Source organism: Neofelis nebulosa, chromosome 5, assembly GCF_028018385.1.
Source record: "Neofelis nebulosa isolate mNeoNeb1 chromosome 5, mNeoNeb1.pri, whole genome shotgun sequence".
NCBI classification, from domain to species: domain Eukaryota; kingdom Metazoa; phylum Chordata; class Mammalia; order Carnivora; family Felidae; genus Neofelis; species Neofelis nebulosa.
The window spans coordinates 47,609,982-47,633,956 of NC_080786.1; the positions used below are offsets into that span (position 1 = coordinate 47,609,982).

At 36.7% G+C, this 23,975-nt stretch overlaps 1 long non-coding RNA gene across 1 annotated transcript; it reads left to right on the forward strand.

Annotated features, from left to right (window-relative positions):
• The first annotated feature begins 242 nt into the window (after positions 1-242).
• Positions 243-23,423, forward strand: LOC131511366 (uncharacterized). Its single transcript, XR_009261485.1, has 3 exons — positions 243-429; positions 20,689-20,750; positions 22,610-23,423. It is a non-coding gene; the product is annotated as an uncharacterized LOC131511366 (long non-coding RNA).
• The last annotated feature ends 552 nt before the right edge of the window (positions 23,424-23,975 follow it).

The following is a 23,975-nucleotide window of genomic DNA, read 5'->3' on the forward strand; positions in this document are numbered from 1 at the left end:
TAGGTCAATTACTATTACCTGGGGAATTTGGTCTACTCTTATTTTACAGTATATCTGCCAAAAGAAAATCATATATGGCATGTTTTGACTTGGCTCTAAGCTTTCTAAAAGACTTTCTTTCTTTTTCAGCTGAAACCCTGAAACTTACCTGCTACCCTTTTGGCCCAGAGCCAGTTCATCACTAAATCTACACTGTGCTGTGCTTCTCTGTATTCCAGCCAGCCTCCTATTTCAGACTTAGGCACAAATAACAAAGTGCTGATAGTGAAGCCACAAAATGTTAATATGAGGTCATTGGGGAGGAGGAGTATGGAACTTCTCGGTAAAGCCTGGAAAAGGCCAAATAAGCAGAGAACACTCAATTGCTAAAGAACCAAAAGGCAGATTCCTTGTAGCCACTATGGTAACAAACCATTCTCTTCACGGTTGGTAAGACAACTTCCTGGTCAATAGATTTCTAAGGCCTACTTTCTGTCTCCTAGGAGATAGGTCACTGAGGACTCGCTTCATTATTCATTAATTTATTACTTTACCCATCCCTTGCTACTTTAACCATCCATTTAAGAATAATTTTATTTTTAATATATACAACAGTGCTTGTAACAATTTAATGGACAAATTACTTGGGAATCTTGTTAAAATGCCATCTCTGATTCAGTAGTCTGGGGTGGGCTCAAAATTCTACATTTCTCCTAAACTCACAGGTGAGACCTATGATGCTTCTCTAAGGACAGGAGAGATATAAATCTATTTCATTTCCCTTTCTCCTACACCAGTGTTTTTGACACTTGTTCAAAAAAAGCAAATTGTTGGGCCCAACCCAGCCCTACTAAATCTTGAGGTTGGATTGAGCAATCCTTGTATTATCAAGCCCCGTAGGTGATCCTGATGTGTGCTTAATGACCTATAGTTCCTAAAACCTGGCTGCATATTAGAATAACTTAGGGAGCTTACAGGTTGAATTTGACCCATAAAAAGAAATGTAGAAGTCCTAACTCCAGATGCCTGTGAATGTGACCTTTATTTGGAAACAGTCTCCCCAGGGAAGAAGACTATGCAGGAAAAGGGCAGAAAGTAGAGTGATGCAGCTATAAACCAAGGAATGCCAAGGACTGCCATCAACTAGCAGAAGCTAGGAGAAAAGCATGCAACAGATTCTTTTCTAGAGGCTTCAGAGGAAGCCTGGCCTTGCCAACCCCTTGATTTAGGACTTCTGATCCCAGAACTATGAGAGAATGAATGTCTGTCTTAAATCACTTAATGTGTGGTACTCTGTTACAACAGCCCCAGGATATTAATACAGAGCTTTGAAAAACAAAAGAATGCATATCCCCTTACCAATTAAATCAGGATTTTTGGGAAAGTGTCTCTGCATGAGGATTTTATTTTATTTTAATTTTTTCAACGTTTTTTATTTATTTTTGGGACAGAGAGAGACAGAGCATGAACGGGGGAGGGGCAGAGAGAGAGGGAGACACAGAATCGGAAACAGGCTCCAGGCTCCGAGCCATCAGCCCAGAGCCTGACACGGGGCTCGAACTCACGGACCGCGAGATCGTGACCTGGCTGAAGTCGGACGCTTAACCGACTGCGCCACCCAGGCGCCCCTGCATGAGGATTTTAAAATCTCCCCCAAGGGATCCAATAAGTGATCAGTGTTGGAGTCCACAGCTCTAGACATTTTTTAGACTTAAATAGAGCCAAAACACTATAAGCAATTGTGTATCAGTGTAAGATCATGTGTAAGTTTTTTTTTTAATTTTCAATGTTTATTTTTATTTTTGAGAGAGAACACATGAACAGAGGAGGAGCTGGAGGGTGGGGGGGGAGGGGAGGGAAGAAGATCCGAAGTGGGCTCTGTGCTGGCAGCATGAGCCCAATGTGGGGCATAAACTCATGAACTATGATATCATGACCTGAGCTGAATTCAGTCAGAAGCTCAACTAAGTGAGCCATCCAGATGCCCCCATGTGTTAAGTTTTTTTAAGTATAAAAATCAGTTATATAGATAAATACACTAAGACAACATTTCTCAGTTTGGTTAGGGAAATACTGTTATTAGAATCACCTACAGCCCATTAATAAGTGGTTCTTGGGCCCATCTCAAATCTAATGACTGGAGTCTCCTGCAGTAGTGTTTGAGTAGTTATCAAGCTCCCTTGAGGTAACCCCTGTGCACATTGACCTTTGAGAGCCATCCATAGAGAGGTGACTGGGCAAGACTGAACTACTAGGGAGAGCCTTCCTGAAGGTGAAGGGCCTGGATGAATGTAGGAAGAGAGCACGAGTGAGCAATGTTATCAGTTGGAACTACTGAGAAACTTAGCTGCTGGATCAAAGAAGCATTCTAGAAGCCAATGAACATCAGCTAGGGCTGGTGAAAGAATGGAGAATTTTAAAATGCAGGTGACAAAGGAACACAATTGGCATCACCCAGGAGCTGAGAATTAAAATGCAAAACCTTGGGGTCACCTCAGCCCTATTGAGTTAGAGACTGCATTTTAATAATATCTCCAAGTAATATAAATGTACATTAAATTTTGGGAAGCATTGTTCTGGTGCAGTAAGAAAACCTGTCAGAAGTTTCTAAGCAAAGACATGATATCATAAAATTATTCATGAATGAGCTTAGCTTAGTGGGGATGTCCAGGGCAAATAGAAATGCTTACAGAGCTTTCCTGTAAACATCTCTTCAATGATAGAAATATTCTACATCTGTGCCATTCAATACAGTAGCCACTTGTGTCTGTTGAGCACATCAATGTGTTTAGTGTGACAGAGGAACTTAATTTTTTAAAAAATTATAATTTAATTAATTTAAATTTACATTTAAATAGCCACATGTAGCTAGTGGCTCCTGTATTAGCACAGGCTTGAGGCTACAAATGTGAAAACTAGTTAGGAGGCATTGGTGGCCAGAGGGTTCTCTGGGGCACCTGTGGGTATGACAATGTCATATGGAACCAAGTGCTAGTTCTGACGCAATTTTTATATCTGCTTAGAAAATATAGGCAATCCAATTTTCTATTGAAGAAATGAGGATATAATTATCCTATCTAGGGCTTATCTAGTGCTTATGTCCATTGCTTGCTTCTTTCCTTTCCATTTTACTATTTACATTTCTTAGTTTGTCAATATTGCCATAGGGTCATTAGAGACAAGAAAACTCATGTTGCAAGAGATCTGAATGCTCAAGGAGAGACACCATTAGTTGCCTGAAATTTTGGGGTTTGTTCAATCAGTTCCAAATGTCTGTTGCTCCCAAAACTCATTGTCTTTTTCCTTCATAACAGGAGAGGTGTGAGTGAAATGTCCTTAATTCTTGTTGGTGGGGTTTGTGTAGTGTACCAGTACTGGATTGAGAAACTATTTGCTAGGAAAAGGGGAATGGACTCTCAAGGTTTTAGTAGATTTGTGTATAAATAATTATTTAACATACACACACAGTCTCCACTTGCAGAGTCCAAAATCTGTTAGGAGGCAAAATGCAAAGAGATAACTTCAGCAAAATATTGCTTTTACAAACAGAAATAATGATTTTGGCATAAAAGAATTCAAACAGGACAGAAGACTTCAATGGAAGGAAAATTTTTGAGTAGAAAGTTGAAAGATAAATAAACATTCCCCAGGTAAGATGGGAGTGGATTGGGGGAAACATGAACATCCTAGGGGGCATGGAAAAGGATGGTGGGTTTAGGGAAATTCTGTATGTCTGGAACAAACAGTGTAAGAAATTATCTTGATTGATGAATATTTAAGTCAGGAGCTAGATTGTGAAATAAATATTCACTGAGGAATTCTGATTTTATCTCACTGGTGATGAAGGGCCATGGAAGGTTTTCAATGAGGATTAATAACCAGGTCTTTGTGTTTAATATTTAACATGGATAATATACTGGAGTGCACAAAACTAGACTCAAGAAGACAAGTTACAGTGGTATTGCAACAATCCAGGTAAGAGATGATGAGACCCTAAATTGAGAATGGAACAATTGGATGGGGAGACGAATTCTTGAGATGAGTTAGAAGCTAAGAAAATAGTCTAAATATCAAGTAAGATGAAGTTTTTAGCAATTTTTTAAAAAAAGCCATCCTCTAACGAATTGCTGCACTGGCAACATAGAGCTGGTGATTGGATGGGGGTGGAATGTGCTTGGACTTGGAAATCAGAGAAGTCTACACCTGAGACCCAAATCCATCACTTCTCAGATGGGTGACTCATGGTCAGATACTCAATCTGCCTGAACCTCAGTGAACTCAATGTAATTCCTGAGCTGCAAGACTGTTGGAATGCTTAAATAACATACGAAGAATACCTGGCACAGGTGGATAGCCAATTAACAATAGCTTTCTTTCCACCCCTTTTTTTCAACTCTAAAATCTGTAACAATGAGGCTTTAATATATATAAAAAAAAGACAACTTTAGTTTTAGGAGTTTGTGTGGTCCAAGACTGTGATATAGAACCAGACCAGCCCTCTTCATGGCACACACTAAATTACACCTATTAATAGACCAAAGCCTCCTGAAAAACTGAGGGCTGACTGAACAGTTTCGGAACAACCATTCATAGAACAGCAAGAAAGACAGAGACATATAACAAAGGGAAGCCCCACCCTCAACTGTGAACTGCAGTGGGGAAGGATAGCACTGGGGTACCAAGAACAGATCCCTCTGTCCTTGGGCACAGAAATTAAGCTGTGGTTTAAAAGAGCAACTAGGCTATCAATAAGACAACACTACAAGTCCTCCAAATGGATATGAAGCTGCAGGAACACTATCCAAGTCAAAAGGACTGGAGAATGACATGGTTTATGTTTCCACTCAACATTAAAAGCCTAGGACAGAGGAGTCTGGACACCATAATGGGTTGGTCTGGTTCATCACAGCTAGTTTGTGACTTCAGTGAGCCCAGGGTCTGAAAGCCCATGGCAGCTTCTGTGGTACTAGGTCACAGAGAATAAGCCACTTTTTTTTTTAATTAAAAAACTTTTGAATTTCATTTAATTTTTAAAATTTGTCTTATTTTGTTTTTATTTTTGTTCTTTTTTTCTTTTTTTTCCTTTTTTTCTTTTTTTCTTTATTTTATTTTAGCATTACTATTCTCTTTTCTTCTTTCTGTAAAAGCCACAGTTTAAAAAAGAGTAACTAACATATATAGCCACACTCCCGCTAGTCAACCAGCAAAAGAACCAAGCACACATAGCTTGCATAGGGGACATCATACACAAGACTACTCCTTCAAATTTAGGAGAAGTAGTCATTCTACCTAATACATAGAAACAAACACAGAAAGCAAGCAAAACATGGAGACAGAGGAATATGCTCCAAAAGAACAAGAAAAAAAATACTCATAAAAGAACTAAATTAAATAGAAGCAATATGCCTGATCAAAAATTTAAAGTAATGATCATAAAAATACTCATTGGGATGAAAAGTAGAAGAACTCATGGAGACCTTCAATAAAGATATAGAAAGCATTAAAAGAAGCAATCAGAGTTGAATACAGTAACTGGAATTAAAAAAAAAAAAAAAAAAAAAAAACCAAAAACTAGACAGAGGTGCCTGGGTGGTTCAGTCGGTTAAGCCTCCAATTCTTGATTTTGGCTCAGGTCATGGTCTCATGGTTGTGAGACTGAGCCCCAAGTCAGCTTCTGCACTGAGCATGGAGCCTGCTTGGGAAACTCTCCCTCCCCCTCCCCCTCTGCCCCTCCCCTGCTCATGCCCTCTCACTCTCTCTCTCGAAATAAATAAATAACATTAACAAAACACACTAGAGAGAGTCAGCAATAGATTAGATGATGCAGAAGAATGTATTAGTGATCTAGAAGACAGGGTAATTGAAAGCACACAAAATGAACAGCAAAAAGAGAAAATTTTTAAAAATATGTGGACAGATTAAGAGATCTCTTGGATAACATCAAGCTAACATTAACATTATGGGTGTCCCAGAAGAAAAAGAGAAAGGAATAGAAAACTTATTTGAATGAATAACCACTGAAAACTTCCCTTAACTAAGAAGGATATGGACATCCACGTCCAAGAATCATAGTGTCCCAAACAAGATGAACTCAAGGAGGGCCACATCATCACACTTAACTAAAATATCAAAGGTTAAAGATAAAAAGAGAATCTTAAAATAAGCAAGAGAAACAAAAAGTTACTTACAAAATAAAACTTATAAGGTTATCAGCTGATTTTTTAGCAGAATCTTTTCAGGCCACAAGGGAGTGGCAATATATATTCAAAGTGCTGGAAGGAAAATATATACAACCAGTAATGCTCTATCTGGCAACATTACCATTCAGATTTGAAGGAGACATAAAGCATTTCCCAGACAAACAAAAGATAAAAGAGTTTATCACTACTAAACCAGGATATGAGAAATAATAAAGAGACTTCTGAAAATGGAAAAGAAATGACCATTAGACATATGAAAATTATAAATAAAAATATGTAAATTTTGCCTATATACACATAAAACATGGAGCATAAAGTAAAAAGGGAAGAAATGGGTGGAAAAGGAAAGTTTTTTCTTTTCTTTTTTTTTCAGAATAAATTTGAACTTAAAAGACCATTAAATTAATATAGACTGCTATTTACTTAGGATGTTACATATGAAGTGTATGGTCACCACAAACCCAAAATGTCCACAAAATTTTTGCTGGATTCACAAAAAAATAAAGAGGGGTGCCTGGGTGTCTTAGTCGGTTAAGCGTCCGACTTCATCTCAGGTCATGATCTCGCGGTCCGTGAGTTCGAGTCCTGCATCAGTCTCTGTGCTGACCGCTCAGAGCCTGGAGCCTGTTTCACATTCTGTGTCTCCCTCTCTCTCTGACCCTCCCCTGTTCATGCTCTGTCTCAAAAATTAATAAACGTTTAAAAAAAATTTTTAAAAAACAAAAAAATAAAGAGAAAGAAAGCCAAACATAACACTAGAGAAACTCTACAATCACAAAGAGATGAAGAGAGAAACAAAGAAAAATTACAAAAACAAGGAGAAAGAAAATTTAAAATGGCAGGAAGTACATACCTATTACTGATCATCTTTATTGATGACTTTGAATGTAAATAGACTCTACACTCCATAAAGAGACATAGGGTGGTGTGATGGATTAAAAAAAAAAAAAGACCCATCTATATGCTGCCTACACAAGACTCACCAAAAGACATGTACAGACTGAAAGTGAAGGGATGAAGAGACATTCACCATGCAAATGGAAGTGGGAAAAAAAAAAGCTAAGATAGCAATACTTATATCAGACAAAATACACTTTAAAACAAAGACTGTAATGAGAGATAAAGAAGGACACTACATAATGATAAAGAAATTAATCCAACAGTAGGATATAACAATTATAAACATCTATATACCCAACACTGGAATGCCTAAATACATAAAGTAAATATTAATGAAAATAAAGGAAAAAAAGTGATGGCAGCACAGTAATAGTAAGGGACTTTAACACTCCACTTATATTAATGGATGTATCATCCACTCAGAATCAATAAGGAAACGTCTTTGAGTGACACAGTAGACCAGATGGACATAACAAATATATACAGAACATTTCATCTATAAACAATAAAATACATACTTTTCAAGTGCACATAGAACATTCTCCAGAGTAGATTACATATTAGCCATAAAACAAGCCCCAGTAAATTTAAGAAGATTGAAATAATACCATGCATCTTTTCCAATTACAACAGTATGAAACTAGAAATCACAAGATAAACCTGAAAACACACAGATATGTGGATAAACAACATAACACTAAACAAGCAGTGGGTCAATGAAGCAATCAAAAAATTTTTTTAAATACATGGAGACAAATGAAAATGAAAACACAATGGTCCAAAATCTTTGGGACACAGCAAAAGCAGTTCTAAAAGGGAAATGTGTGATGATATAGTCCTATCTCAAGAAATAAGGAAAAGCTCAAGTGAATAATCTAGCTTTACACCTAAAGTAACTAGAAAAAGAAAAGCAAACAGAGGCAAGGTGAGTAGAAGAAAGGAAATAATGCAGATCAGAGCAGCAATAAATGACATAAAAATGACTAAAAATAATAATAAAAAAATCAGTGAAACCAAGAGCTGGTTCTTTTAAACAAAATTGTCAAACCCTTAGCCAGAGTCATCAAGAAAAAAAGAATCCAAACAAATAAAATCAGAAATGACAGAGAAGTAACAACTGATACCACAGAAATAAAAAGGATTATAATACTATAAAAATTATACACCAACAAACTGGAAATCCTAGAAGAAATGGCTAAATTCCCAGAAACATACACTCTTCCAAAAGTGAACCATAAAGAAATAGAAAATCTGAACAGACTGATTACAAGCAACAAAATTGAATTGGTAGGAAAAAAAACTACCAAGAAATAAAAATCCAGGACCAGATGGAGTCACAGGTGAATTCTACCAGACATTTAAAAAAGATTTACTACCTATTCTACTCAAACTATTCCAAAAAATAGAAGAGGAAGGAAAACTTCTAAATACATTCTACAAGACTAGAATTACCCTGTTGCCAAATCCAGAAAAAGATACCACCAGAAGAAGAAGAAAGGAAGGAAGGAAGGAAGGAAGGAAGGAAGGAAGGAAGGAAGGAAGGAAGAAAGAAAGAAAGAAAGAAAGAAAGAAAGAAAGAAAGAAAGAAAGAAAGAAAGAAAGAAAGAAAGAAAGAAAGAAAGAAAGAAAGAGAATATACAGGCTAATATCCCTGATGAACATAAATGCAAGAATCCTCAACAAAATATTAGAAAATTGCATACAATACATTAAAAAGACCATTCACCACTATCAGGTGGGATTTATTCTGGGGATGCAAGAGTGATTTAATAGTAATCAATCAACATCATCTACCACAACAACAAAATGAAGAATAAAAACCGTACAATCATCTCAACAGATGCAAAAAAAAAAAAAAAAAGCATTTGAGGGGTACCTGAGTGGCTCAGTCAGTTAAGCATCCAACTTCCACTCAGGTCATGATCTCATAGTTTGTGAGTTCAAGCCTGGTGCCTGGCTCTGTGCTGACAGCTCAGAGCTCTGAATTCTGTGTCTCCTTCTCTCTCTGCCCCTCCCCCACTCACGCTCTGTCTCTGTCTCTTTCTCTCTCTCCTTCCAAAATAAACATTAAAGTTTTTTTTTTTAATTAAAAGAAGAAGCATTTGACAAGATTCAACAACTATTCATGATAAAAATTCTCAACAAAGTGGGCTAAGGGGAACATATCCCAGCATAATGAAGGCCATATACAGAAAAACCCACAGCAAACATCATACTCAATGGTGAAAAGCTGAAAGCTTTCCCTCTAAGATCAGGAAAAGACATGGATGTCCACTCTCACCACTTTTACTCAACATAGTACTCAAAGTCCTAGCCACACCAATTAGACAAATAAGAGACATCCATATTGGTAAAGAAGTTAAACTGTCACTATCTGCAGACATGATTCTAAAACTAGACAGCCCTAAAGACATTACCAAAAAGCTACTAGAAATAATAAATAAATTCAGTAAAATGGCAGGATACAAAATTAATAGCCAGAAATTGGTAAGGTGTTTTTACACTAATAACTAAAGGGAATTTTTAAAAAGACACCATTTACAATTGCACCAAAAATAATAAAATACCTAGGTATAAACTTAACCAAAGAGGTAAAAGCTCTGTATTCCAAAAACTATAAAACACTGATGAAAGAAACTGAAGATGACACGTCAAGATATGTCATGCTCATGGGTTGTAAGAGTTAATAGTGTTAAAATGTCCGTATTTCCCCAATCTACTGATTTAATGTAATCCCTATCAAAATACTAACAGCATTTTTCACAAAACCAGAACAAATAATACTGAAATTTGTGTAGAGTCACATCAGACCCTGAATAACAAAATGAATCTTGAGAAAGAACAAAGCTGGAGGTACTATGTATCAGATTTCAGGATATACTACAAAGATATAGTAATAAAAACACTATGGTACCAACACAAAAATAGACATATAAGATCACTAGAACAGAGTAGAGTTCCCAGAAATAAACCCACCATTTTATGGTCAACTAACCTATAACAAAGGAGGCCAGAATATACAGTGGGGAAAAGACAATCTTTTCAATAAATGGTGCTGTAAAAAGTGAGATAGCTATTTACGAAAGAATGAAATGGGCAACTTCCTCACATCATACACAAAAATTTCTCAAAATGGATTAAAGTCTTAAATGTTGGACTCAAAACCATAAAAACCCTAGAAGAGAACAGAGGCAGTATTTCTTTGACATCAGTTGTAGCAGCATTTTTCTAGATATGTTTCCTAAGGCAAGGGAAAAAAAAACAAAAATAAACTTTTGAAGCTACATCAAACAGCTTTTGTACAGCAAAGGAAACCATCACCAAAACAAAAAGACAACCTACTGAATGGTAGAAGATATTTGCAAAGGATAGATCTGCTAAGGTGTTAGTATCCAAAATATAAAGAACTTACACAACTCAACATCCAAGAAAAACATACAATCTGATTTAAAAATGGACAGAGGACCTTAATAGACATTTTTCTAAAGAAGACATCCAGAGGCCAACAAACACATGAAAAGATACTCAACATCAGTCACCATCAGGGAAATGCAAATCAAAACTACAATGAGAGGCTCCTGGGTGGCTCAGGTGGTTGGGTGGCCAACTTTGGCTCAGGTCATTATGTAATGGTCTGTGAGTTCAAGCCCCATGTCAGGCTCTGTGCTGACAGCTCAGAGCCTGGAGCCTGTTTCAGATTCTGTGTACCCCCTCTCTCTCTCTCTGCCCCTCCCCCACTCGCGCTCTGTCTCACTGTCTCTCAAAAATAAATGTTAAAAAAAATTAAAAAAAACTACAATGAGATATCTCCTCATACCTGTCAGAGTGGCTAAAATAAAAAGAAACAAAAGGTGGTGTGGATGTGGAGAAAAAGTAATGTTCATGCACTGCTGGTGTGTATCTAGCCACTGTGGAAAACTGTATTGGCATTTCTCACAAAATTAAAAATAGAATTACCATGTAACCCAATAATTCCACTATTGGGTATTTGCCCAAAACAAATGAAAACACTAATTCCAAAAGATACATGTATTCTCATATTTATTGCAGCATTCTTTACAGTGGACAAGATATGGAGGCAAACTAAGTGTCCATGAATAGATGAATGCATCAGGAAGATGTGGCATATACATACAGTGGAATATTACACATACCATATAAAAGGATGAGATGTGCCATTTGCAACAACATGGATGGATCTAGACAGTATTATGACAAATTAAGTCAGAGTGAGGAAGACAAATACCATATGATTCCATTCATAAGTAAAATCAGACAAAAAACAAATGAATAAAAAACAACAAAAACAAAAACCAGAATCAGACCTATAAATACAGAGAACAAACTGATGGTTGCCAGAAGGGAGAGTTTTGCCATGACAGGATTTCAGTTATGGCATGAGTAAATCACAAGAATAAAAGGCACAGCACAAGGAATACAGTCAATGATATTGTAATAGTGATGTAATGAGACAGAAGATAGCTAGACTTGTGGTGAACATAGCACAATATAAACTTGTCAAATCACTAAGTTGTACACCTGACATGAATGTAACACTGTGTGTCAACTAGACTTAAAAAAATAAAGAAGACAACTTCTCTTTTTAAATTGGCAGTCTGAAAGCCTAAAACATGTTTCTGGTTTTTTTTAAATAAGCAATTTATTATTTGTTTTCCTGGTATGATCAGGCCCAGTGCACCACTATTTGAGATCTCCAAGTGACAGCTATGTTAAATGTAACAAAATTGTAATGTTCATAAAGCTGACATATTCCAATCAATATGCGTGTTGGACAAAAAGTTGGATTCAATAAAGCAGTCCAATGCTACATCTATTGCCAAGTGGATTATAAACAATTTCTGATAATAACTAAAAATCCCCAAAGTGAAAAGTTATGTCAAGTCAAATGCTGTGCAGAAAGGTTGTTCTCCATCTTCTGAGATACTTTTAGAAATTGCTTTGAGTTAAATATATCCCTCTGTGTAAGATAAGTAATTATCAGATACACCAATAGGAAAAGGCCGTAAAAGGGAGATTTAGCATTGATGCTTGCTAGCATCACTAGTCAAAGTCATTTTGATGCAAACTTTTTTTTTTTTTTTAAATTTATTTATTTATTTTTGGGACAGAGAGAGACAGAGCATGAACAGGGGAGGGGCAGAGAGAGAGGGAGACACAGACTCGGAAACAGGCTCCAGGCTCCGAGCCGTCAGCCCAGAGCCTGACGCGGGGCTCGAACTCACGGACCGCGAGATCGTGACCTGGCTGAAGTCGGACGCTTAACCGACTGCGCCACCCAGGCGCCCCATGATGCAAACTTTCTATACGAGGCCAGGCTGCCAAGAACCTTTTTAAATTATAAAGCTAACAGGAAAATTTTGTTTTCATAATATTTCTCTAAATTTACTACTGTGGAATATAAAGTAGAAGAATCTCTTGGAATTTAAAGCATAATTCTATAGTTAAATTTGCAAAAACAAAGACTAAAGCAACAAAGGAAAGCCTACAAGAATCTTACTTGATAACAGTGCATACAAAGATGCACTTAGAAATAATAAAGGCAAAAAAGTTTAGTCTTCAGACTACTGATTCTGAGTCGGAAATTATCAAACTATATCCAAAATTGTACCAAACACTATGACTTGTAGGGACTTCTTAGGACATGAAACTGACAGTTTTTAGTAACCACTTTGTGCCTGAGGACTATGAGGATTACTTGAAATGCATTATCACTTACAATAGTCACAGATATCTTATGTGCTGGAGCTATTTTGCATGGGGGAATACTGACCTGCAGAGAATTTAACTTGCCCCAACTCACACAGCTAAAATGAAGTTACATAATTTATACAGCTTAAGTGATTTGCTCAAAGTTATACAGGATTTGAACTCATGGCTACCTAGCATGAAATTTCTGCAATCTTTATTATCCAGGATAAGTTCTTTTGAAGGCTCAGTGTCATCACCTGAAAAATTGGAATAGTGATTACTTCTGGGTGTATTCTTCAGGATTCCGATAGAAAATCAATGTACACCCAAACTAGGCAATTGATGATTCTAATAAAGGGGCTATTTACCAGAGTGTGAGAAAACATATGAGAGAGGGACGATGCCCTGAGCTAGGAATAAGGAAGAGCTCTTACTACTCCTTAACCTTCAAGGGCATGGAAAGAAGCAGGAAAAGTTGTAGAGAGCGCTTCTTGCCATGAGCCAAGGATTTCACAAGGAAAACAGAGCCAGTGATCCTCTCAATAGATGCAGAAAAAACATTTGACAAAGTGTAGCATCCTTTCTTGATAAACCACGCCCCCCCCCCGAAATTATATAGAAGGAACATTCCTCAACATCATAAAGGCTATAAATGAAAGGTCCACAGCTACTATCATCCTCAATGGGGAAATACTGAGAGCTTTCCCCTTAAGGTCAGGAACACAACAGGGATGCCCACTCTCACCCTGTTGCTCAACATAATACTAGAAGTCCTAACCCCAGCAATCAGACAACAAAAAGAAATAAAAGGCATTCAAATTAGCAAAGAAGAAGTCAAATCTTCACTCTTCACAGATTACATGATAAAACCCATGGAAACCCACAGATTACATGGAAAACCCAAAAGACTCCACCAAAAACTGCTAGTACTGATACATGAATTCAGCAAGGTTGCAAGGTTTAATTTCCATGTACATAAATTCATTGCATTTCTATACGAAGCAGCAGAAAGAGAAATCAAGGGATTCATCCCATTTACAACTGCACCAAACACCGTAAGATACCTAGGGATAAACCTAAACAAAGATATGAAAGATCCATACACTGAAAACTATGGAAGCTTATGAAAGAAATTGAAGAAGACACAAAGAAATGAAAAAAAAAAATTCCATGCTCATGGATTGGAAGAACAAATATTGTTAAAATGTCTATGCTGCCGAAAGCAGTCTACGCATTCAATGCAATCCCTATTAAAATAACACCAGTATTCTTCACAGAGCTAGAACAAACCATCCTAAAATTTGTATGGAACCCAAATAGCCAAAGTATTGTTAAAAAAGAAAACCAAAGGGGCGCCTGGGTGGCGCAGTCGGTTAAGCGTCCGACTTCAGCCAGGTCACGATCTCGCGGTCCGTGAGTTCGAGCCCCGCGTCAGGCTCTGGGCTGATGGCTCGGAGCCTGGAGCCTGTTTCCGATTCTGTGTCTCCCTCTCTCTCTGTCCCTCCCCCGTTCATGCTTTGTCTCTCTCTGTCCCAAAAATAAATAAAAAACGTTGAAAAAAAAAATTAAAAAAAAAAAAAAAAAGAAAACCAAAGCTGGAGGCATCACAATTCAAGTCTTTAAGCTGTATTGCAAAGCTGTAATCATCAAGACAGTATGGTACTGACACAAAACAGATCAATGGAACAGAATAGAGAACCCAGAAATGGACCCACAAATGTATGGCCAACTATCTTTGACAAAATGGGTAAGAATATTCATTAGAAAAAATACTGTCTTTTCAGAAAATAGTACTGGGAAAACTGGAAAGCAACATGCAGAAGAATGAACCTGGATCACTTTCTTACTCATACACAAAAATAAATTCAAAATGGATGAAAGACTTAAATGTGCAACAGGAAACCATGATCTCACAGTTTGTGAGTTCTAGTCCCGCATTGGGCTCTGTACTGACAGTGTGGAGTCTGCTTTGGATTCTCTCTCTCCCTCTCTGCCCCTCTCCCATCCACTCTCTCTGTCGAAAGAAAGAAAAGAAAAGAAAAGAAAAGAAAAGAAAAGAAAAGAAAAGAAAAGAAAAGAAAAGAAAAGAAAAGAAAAGAAAAGAAAAGAAAAGAAAAGAAAAGAAAAGAAAAGAAAAGAAAAGAAAAGGAGAGGGAAAGAAAGAGGGAAAGAAAGAAAGAGGGAAAGAAAGAAAGAGGGAAAGAAAGAAAGAGGGAAAGAAAGAGGGAAAGAAAGAAAGAAAGAAAGAAAGAAAGAAAGAAAGAAAGAAAGAAAGAAAGAAAGAAAAAAGATCTCTTACAAATATATAAAATGTATGAAAGACCTAAACATAAGACAAGGAAACCATCAAAATCCTAGAGAACACAGGCAGCAACCACTTTGACCTCAGCTGCAGCCACTTCTTACTAGACAGGTATCTGGAGACAAGGGAAATAAAAGCAAAAATGAACCAGTGGAACTTCATCAAGATAAAAAGCTTCTGCACAGCAACGAAAACAATCATCAAAACTAAAAGGCAACCAACGGAATGGGAGAAGATACTCACAAATGGCATATCTGATAAAGGGTTACTACCCAAAATCCATAAAGAACTTATCAAACTCAACTCACTCAAAGAACAGACAATACAGTAAAGAAATGAGCAGAAGACACTAATAAGCAATTTTTCAAAGAAGCCATGCAGGTGGCTAACAGACATGAAAAATTGCTCAACATCACTCATCATCAGAGAAATAGAAATCAAAACTACAATGAGATACCAACTCACACCTGTCAGAATGGTGAAAATTAACTCAGGAAATAACAGATGTTGGCGAGGATGCAGAGAAAGGGAAATCCTTTTGCACTGCTGGTGGGAATCCATGCTGTGCAGCTACTCTGTAAAACAGTATGGAGGTTCCTCACAAAAATAAAAATAGAACTACCCTACAACCAAGCAACTGCACTACTAGGTATTCATCCAAAGGATACAAAAATGGTGATTCAAAGGGGCACAAACACCCCATTATTTACAGCAGCGCTGTCAACAATAGTCAAATTGTGGAAAGAGTCCAAATGTCCATTGACTGATGGATGGATAAAGATTTGGAATATAATATATAAAAGAATATTACCCAGTGATCAAAAGGAATGTAATATTGCCATTTGCAACAGTACGGGTGCCAAGTGGAATAAGTCAAGCTAGAAAGACAAATATCATATGATTTCACTCATATGTGAAATTTAAGAAACAAAACAGATGAACATAGGGGAAGGGAAGTAAAAATAAGATGAAAACAGAGAGGGAGGGAAACCATGTGTGGATACTGAATAGTCAGTTGGACTCATCCACTCGTTCACTAGTTAATCCAAACTTTCTAGCCTTGCAGCATGTTCAAGTCCAATTTATGCCTCCATAGAATTATAAAATATTTCCAGTCAGGAGTCTAATAATATCACACACCATTTTGTAGAACAGTGACTATTAAATCTAAGAATGTCAAGTTGCTAACATGTTGCTACATAGCCTTATTTACATTGCCCAGATAAAAGGAACCTGTCTCTACTCTTCATACCTACATGAATGGGAGTTAGTTTGATGCACTTCTCATAGTTACCACTCAAGATACATGGTGTGATTTAAGATTGTCTTAAAAGACTCTAATCCTGATGATTTTATTTCCCATTCAGAACGTATGGAGTGTTGTCCTTGGAAACCTATATATGTAATGGTGCACTCAGGATGTATTGTGAGTGAACTGTAAATACATTTTCTAAGTCTACTAGCCTGGTAGGAAATCAGATCCAGAACTGTTCTCTTCAGTATGTTTACAGCTGGAAGAGTTCTTCCCCTGGAGAATTTAGAGCTGATGTGTGTATAAAGACCACTTCATACGCTCAAGTTTCATACATTGTAAGGAAAAACAGGGCTCCTTCAAGGTTTTTCCTCTGAGGGATTATTGCACAAAGAATCCTCTACCTCTCCAAGATTTAGGGACTAGAAACATTTATCTGAAATGCTTTCCTGCGAAGAATAATGACATGCTAAATCTTATCTTAATATTTAGAATCCCTCAGGTTTTTGAGCTGGTAACAGTCTAGGATTGTGAATATCATTTAGACTTATAGCCTGAATTTTCACTGTTAGTTGTGGCCAGTGATCCCAAGAATAAAGAGGTATTGTCACCAGACCAAATGGGGATGGCTCTAGTCACTCATGACCACTGCTCTAAAAACAATGAGAACAGTCTTCAGAAATGGCTGCATTAGCATTTACTTCGTCCTGTGTGGACTTCAAACATTGAGAGTAAAGTGAAATAATTTTGGAGTTTCTCTTTAAAAATTTCTATAGGTAATTATTTTCTTAATTGAATAATTCTTCAGTAACACTACTACCCGTCACTCACCAAATGCTCTGTTTTCAAAATTCAGCTTTTCGTAGAAAATGACATATACTGTCATTCCCATAAATCAGAGCTCCCAACCTTTTCTGAAGAGGAAATTATTTATTCTCCTAAATATTTGACCTCACAGTAAAAGAAATGAGGCTGTTGTTCATAAAATCAATGAGTGGGCAGAGAAACGCCTGGGGAAGTGTTTGTGTATAATAGCTACCACTCTGCATTTGACCAGGAAATTGTCATTGTCCAGTTGGGGGTATTGTTTTTTTGTTGTTGTTGTTGTGATAATAGATCATATTTTCTATTAATCTTATAAGAAAGTTGTCTCTTTGCCCCTCTTCCAAAAATTACATACCCCACACGTCTATCTCCTATTCCTGAGGGGAGCTAATATAATCATAAAACTAGAATGTTAACCTGTGTATCATGCCTCAAGACCCACTGGCAACTTCCTGTCAAACTATTGTTTATTCCTTTCTTCCAGTAATGGGAAACTCATTACATACTATCGTACTCCCCTCCATCTAGACAACTCGGTCTTTCAAATCTCATCCCTATGTAGATTCAAAATCTCCTTCTTTCTTTTGTATTTGTCCTGACCCTTCCATAAACAGAGATGGTTGTCTTCCTCATTGTCAATGCTGTATGTTTGGCACTTACTATGTGAAAGACATTGTACTAAATACCTTATTTAATTCTTTCCCAAACATCGGAAGGCAGGTATTGTTATCTCTACTGTGCAGATGAGAAACTCTTGAGACTTTGAGAGGTAAACTAATTTGACTGATGTCATCTATCAAAGATGACAAAACTGGAATTTGTACACAGGCTGTCCTGATATAGACTGAATTTGACATATTCGGTTCCAGAAAAATTCTGTTTTGTAACTCCAAATCCATATACTAGACTCTCATATGTATTTAATTGGAAAATCCAAAGGACTTTTTCATCTGCAATGCAGCTTGACCCTTCCATGACATCCAATACTGTTGACTGATCCCTGACCTTCACCCATCATTGATGTATCAGTTATTACCAAAATGATATTTATAAGCAAGAACTCCCTAATTCCTACTATAGAACTATTTTCAATATGTTTTTATTTAGTTATACATTGGTGGCCCAAATTGAAAACTTCTAGAAATAATTCTGTTCATTCTCCTAGTCAACACATGTAGAAACCTATGTGTCCTTTGATCTCCTCCTCCTCTCAGTGCTCAGTCCAACACTCAGTTAGTATTGAAGACTTGGCCTAGTTCACCTTGGCTAATGACAAGTGCTCCAGCTGACCATTGAAAGAATATACTTCATGATCATAAGCAATAATATTTAGTCCATTCCTCATACTCTAAGTTTTCACTGTTAACCAATCTCTAAATATAGATACTTTATATACTTCTCTAGATATAATCTCTTTACATGGATGTATTTATGATGTAAAAGTATTTTGGGTAGAGTAAAAGGTTTTTAATATTATTTCAATTGGCTTTTTATGATTTCTTCTTGTTGTTCAGCATTCTTATACTTTCTCTGCATATGCAGCTATTTAAATAAATGAGCATTTAAATGTTACTTTTAATTTAACTGTTAATATTAAATAGAGAAAGAGGAAAAATTATGCCTTTAAGAGCAGAGAAAGTCTTACTTATTTTTATATCATACTACCTAGAGGTTGTATTAAATATCAAACGTGGGCTGAAGAATAAAAACTAAAAATAAAAATGATTGAAAAATTAAATAGATTAGAACAACTCTGCTGAGATAAATTCCTGAAATATATGTTTGGTGTATGTTGAACAAAAATTTAACGTGGAAATTATCCAAATATGAAATAACTTGAAACGAACCCGTCTTCCAATTGTTTCCTCACATGCTAGGCAAGTGAGGCAGCCTCTATTCTTTGTGGTTCCAGGCTTTCAGCTCATTCATTTTCAGTTAGTCATTCATCTACTAGACAGACAATTATTAACCCCAGGTCTTCAACTAGTTACTTGGGTCAGGCCTTCGACCAGGGACGGTGCATTATCAAGATGAGAAAGCCCAGCAATGCTTCCTGCCTTTCTTGAGCTTATGAGCAGGGAAAGCACACAAATATAAAATTTCACAGTGAAAATTGTTACAAAGGAGAATTTTATTGCCCTCAAAGAGCATATAATAGTGAGATTTAAACCAGTAAAGGCAGGGTTCCCAAGGGAAGTGAAGAATGAGACATGATCTAAAGAAGGAGTAGGAGGAAGCCCAGGAGAGCCCGGGGAATTGTAGGTCACAAAGAGTGGAGTGGCACAGGGTCAAATGACATGAAGAGGACAGAGAGGTGAGGACTGAAACCTTCAGTAGGTTTAGTAGCTGCTGACCTTAGCAAGAGAGAGTCTGGTAGGGTTTTGAAACAGAAGCTAGATCAGATAGGCTAAGGAATGAGTGGGGGACAGGAACTGGAGACAGGGTGTGTATATGGTTCTTTCAAACAGTTGGACTGAAAAGGGAAGAAAGATAACAGAATGAGCCAGAGAAACTTGTGGGGTTAGGAGTGGTTGTTTTGTTCCTCAGTCTTGTTAATGAAAGAGGCCTGAACATATATAAATCTAGGCATAGACTGAGACAGTGTCTGAATAGATTCAGAGACAAGTCTTTGAGAGTGTCAGACTCCTGAGGAGCTGGACGGAGAATGACAGGAGAGAGCAGCAGAAGATAAGATCATGTGTTTCGTATCAAGGGTATGGGAAGTTTCTGATAGCTTCTATTTCCTATATAAAGCATGAGTGGAGTCATGCAGTCACCAAGTGAAATAGGATATCTGGGGTTGGAGGTGAGGGTTAGGCAATGGAGGAGATTTGAAATGAAGGGGTGATAGATGAGAGTGAGTTAATGAAAGGTAGGAAGACTGCCACAGTTGAAGACTTATCTGAAGTTGATAATCCTGAATTTCTCATGGCACGCATCTTTATGTCCCAAAATGTTACTTTTACTCTCCCACCACTAAAAATATATGAGTTACGTTGTACAGTACCCGTACAAGGCTATCTCTTCAACCTCAAGTTTTTTGAGTTGCAATCTGAGATTCTCCTTTTCTCACTTTAGACTACATTTTTTTCTTAGGAATTTTATTTAGGTTTATAATTTGCAATACCGTCTACAACAGAAGTGTACATGGACTTGGTGTAACCAGCCAACTAATTTGTTTTGGCTCAAAAAGTGATTTTTAAAAATCTTAAGCTAGTTAGAGCTTATAATAAAATCCAAGTTTCTGTTTTCTCTTAAAAGATTAAAAAAACTTGCTGCACTGACCCCATAGTCCCACATCAATGATCTATTGGAGCAGAGTAAAAGCTGCCCCCCTCAGATTGGACATGCTCTCTCCAGCTCATGACAGTCCCCCCCCATTCATTATTATCCACTTCATTCACTTCCCTTGCCTAGGCAGCAACCATGACCTGTAGACGTTTGAGTTTACGATTCTCAATTTATGAATTCGTAACTCCCAAAGATTTAATTTCACCTCAGACAGCTCTTTTGTATTTCAGATATCAACTACCAATAGTTGACTGGATGGTCTTTGGGTGATTGAAACTCAGTATCTGCAGAGGTAAGTGATCTCCCAAAGTTGCCTCCTTTAACTTATATCCTGGCTTTTGTATGACTACTCTGTTTGCCGAACAAAAAATCTGGGAGTCTACTTTCCAAGTACTTCTCTATTCTATTTCCTTCCTCATTTTTATTGCTATGACTTAATTTCAGACAATCATATTTCACCTGAGCTATTAGAATAACTTAACCAATAACCTCTACTTTCTCTTCTCTTCCCATACTTCCTCTATACGGCCACAAGATTGATTTTTCCAAGCATGGTATCTTTTCTGGCACATTTATTTGAATTGTAGCAAACTTCTCATAATTTTTTCAATGTGTTGGCATACTTCACATGTGCATCTTGCCAGTTGCTGTTCCCTCAACCTGAAATGCCCTCTGCTTCTGTCTTCTTGGTGAATCCCTATTCATCCTCCAAGACACAGCTCAAATATCACCTCCTCTGGGAACCCTCGCTGCTACAAAGGTCATTTAGGCAGAGCCTAATGGCACAGCCTTTCATACAGTGCTCAGGAGGGATCTGCTTACATTCAGACCTACCCCAAGTAGACCATGAGGTTGAGGGTAGATACTGCAGCTCTATAATCCAGTTATCCTCAGTGCTTAATTCCTGGTCATCTACTAGATATTTAAGAAAATAAATTCTTAAATTCAGAAAAACAGTAACATTGTAATAGGGAAAATCTGCCTAACTTTAAAAGGAAGATTACCGATCTATCACAAACTCTTTAACCTAATTCACTCTACAAAAGTTAATCTTAAGACTCCAACCAAGAGGACGTAACATGCTCGAAAAATATTTGTTTTTGTAGGGGAGTGTTCCTAATATATGAGAAATGTGGGATCCCTCCATCCTACTATGTATTAAAATAAATTTAAAAATGAAATGTAAAAAAAATAAGCTCATAAAAGAAAGAAGAATATATTTGGAAGAGTAGTTATATAATATTGGTGAGGGATTAGCCATTCTGACCATCACACTCAAAGCAGAAAACAGCAAGTTAAAAAATGGGTAGCTTTGAAAATGGATAATAAATGGGTAGTATAACTATGAAACTTCTATAATTAAAAAAAAATTAAATTAAGTAACGGTCAGGAGAAAATATTGAAGACTTTTATGACAGAAGAAGGTTTATTTATATTCTTAATATATAATCAATTGAAAAATAGTGAGGTCTCTCTCAATTAAAATGCATTAGCTTAAGTCAGAAGATTTTTTTATATGCGAAATGTTTCTCTACTATCATCTCAACTAGTGTTTTGCCAAATATCTGATTCTCTAGATAGCTAAGGTATTTAGGTACTGGTATATCTTTGGTTTTGGTTTTTACTTCTATGTTTTGAGCAGTTTGGTCTAAGACAAAGTTACTGTTTGATACCTTTTGGGAAAAAAGCATAAAAGTGAAGATGTTTAGTCATTTCCCTCTCTAGATACCATGCACACTGTTAAAGGGAAATGAAAAGAAGGAAAATGACACTTTTTTCCTTGCTTCAGTTCCCACCTGCCTATTATTCAATTCACAGAACTTTGGGGAAGATTAATGATACAGTTAAAAGTACTATTCTGAACATACTTTTTCCTAAAGAAATCTTTTCAGAGCTCTCTTCTCTTTGGAGAAAAGATTGCATATAAGGAAGAAGTTTATTTTAAAAATTTTATTTTACAATAAAGTTGAAAAGAATAAGAGTGAAAATGATAAATGTTGTAATAAACACGTAAGTAAGAGAAGGATGGAATCTTAAGAGTCAACTAGAAATACAAACGAGCTGTGTCCCCCCTGTTGCATAATTTGTCAGACTAACTTCAGGGTATTGCTCTCAGCTCAAGGTTTGGATTAAATTTGTTTTTCTTCACAGAGTCTACATTTCTCCTAACAGAGGTTTGCATCTATGGAGACAGTTTGGAAACCTCAAGCATTAGGATACTTATGCTGCTTTTCTCAACACATTCTGTGAAAGGACACAGTCCAGACCAAGGTTATGCAAGTGAGAAAAATAAGAACCAGAAACTAAAAGAAACTATAAAGCCTAATTATGGATTTTTAAATTAAATGTATTGTTCAGATTAATCTGTTCAGAATCCTTTTTAACATTTAGAATTCAATCATGTATAAATTACCATGGATATTACGGTTCCTGATTATAATGTGATATATATTCAATACTAGATTCAGAATAACAGGCAAAGCCTTACAGAAAAGGAATGTAAATGAGTGTGTGGATGGTACCCACTGTAGTCTTATACCTGTCTTCATAACCTGGAAGTATGAGATTATATTGGTCTCTGGGATATTCTAACCCAATATCTGTCATAAATAGTTGTATTTTTATTCTTGGACTTAAATTTCTGAATGTTGAGTTTCAAATATGGCTCAGTCGGCTGAGTGTCCAACTTCAACCTTGGTCATGATCTCGTGGTCCATGAGTTTAAGTCCCGTGTCGGTCTCTGTGCTGATAGCTCAGAGCCTGGAGCCTGCCTCAGATTCTGTGTCTCTCTCTCTGGCTACCCCTCCCCCACTCATGCCCTGGCTTTCTCTGTCTCTCAAAAATGAATAAACATTAAAACAATTTTAAGTTACAGTGAGTATGCTAAGTGAAATTAGAGAAAGACAAATATCATATGACCTCACTCATATGAGGACTTTGAGAGACAAAACAGATGAACTTAAGGGAAGGGTAAAAAATAATATAAAAACAGAGGGTTACTGGAGGGGGTGTGGGAGGGGGGGATGGGCTAAGTAGGTAAGGGGCACTAAGGAATCTACCCCTGAAATCATTGTTGCACTATATGCCAACTAATTTGAATGTAAATTAAAAAAATAAAAAATAAGACAATAAAGCAATTTTAAATTACTCACTGTAAAGAATAATTTATTCCCTTGTGACTAATTTAGAGGTGAGATTTCACACATCTTCCACCATTTAGCAACCAGCAACTAACATGGAATTAAACCAAGTATCTTCGAGTGGTGAATGCCATTGCTAAAGTTATCATAAAGCCAAAGCACTTTAAAGAAGAGATAAAATTTTCAAAGTGGAAAATTCCAGTTGTAGGAAGTCAACAAATTAGAAACAAGAACATAGGAGCAGAGAAACAAACGCCAAAAAAAAAAAAAAAGACCAAAAAATTCTAATATCTGCTAAAACTACAGAAGCAGAATATGTTCGTACCATTTTGTCCCAACAAAAGAAAAATCTTTTATTCCTTCACACCTCAGTGGAG